Genomic DNA, 627 nt, shown 5'->3' on the forward strand with positions numbered 1-627 from the left:
CAAGGGTGGGGAGATACGGACTTTAAATCCATTGGAATGTGGTGTGATTCTCACACAGGACAATTACCATCGAGGACTCAACATGTTTTATACATGTTTGTTTACATGATAATGTGTATTACCTTAGTACATTATGAGATCAAAGGGTGGTTCATGGGAATTTTACATTTAATAGGATATATTTTAATAATGATTTTAGCAATATATTTGGTGATCAAATGTGGTATATGGTTATTAGGAAAATGTTGTTCTAGAAAATGTTAAATCATATCCTGTTAAGATGATAACTAATACAGGAGAAATTTGGAAGGTATATGGTGCAATATCACCTGAGAGCAAGGGTGGAGTGTAACATGAGTAACAAAAATGGAGTTTTCAAGCCATTTTAATGTTCAGTGCTCTCAGTCTGTTTTGCAACATATACAGATTGTGACACAGTCCAATATATGTCAATATGTTTTAGAATGCTAACTAGTTAGCTATTACAAATGTATTGTTATGAGACAACATATACTTAAGACTGCGTCAACATGGTTTTACCTTCAACTACGCACCATAAATGTACTCAATTTCTAAGACAACAGTGCCCCCTACTGTCTCAATCTACTTGGGTGTATTGCAAAAGAT

Source organism: Taudactylus pleione, unplaced genomic scaffold, assembly GCF_031769625.1.
Source record: "Taudactylus pleione unplaced genomic scaffold, aTauple2 ptg001191l, whole genome shotgun sequence".
In the NCBI taxonomy this organism is placed as follows: domain Eukaryota; kingdom Metazoa; phylum Chordata; class Amphibia; order Anura; family Myobatrachidae; genus Taudactylus; species Taudactylus pleione.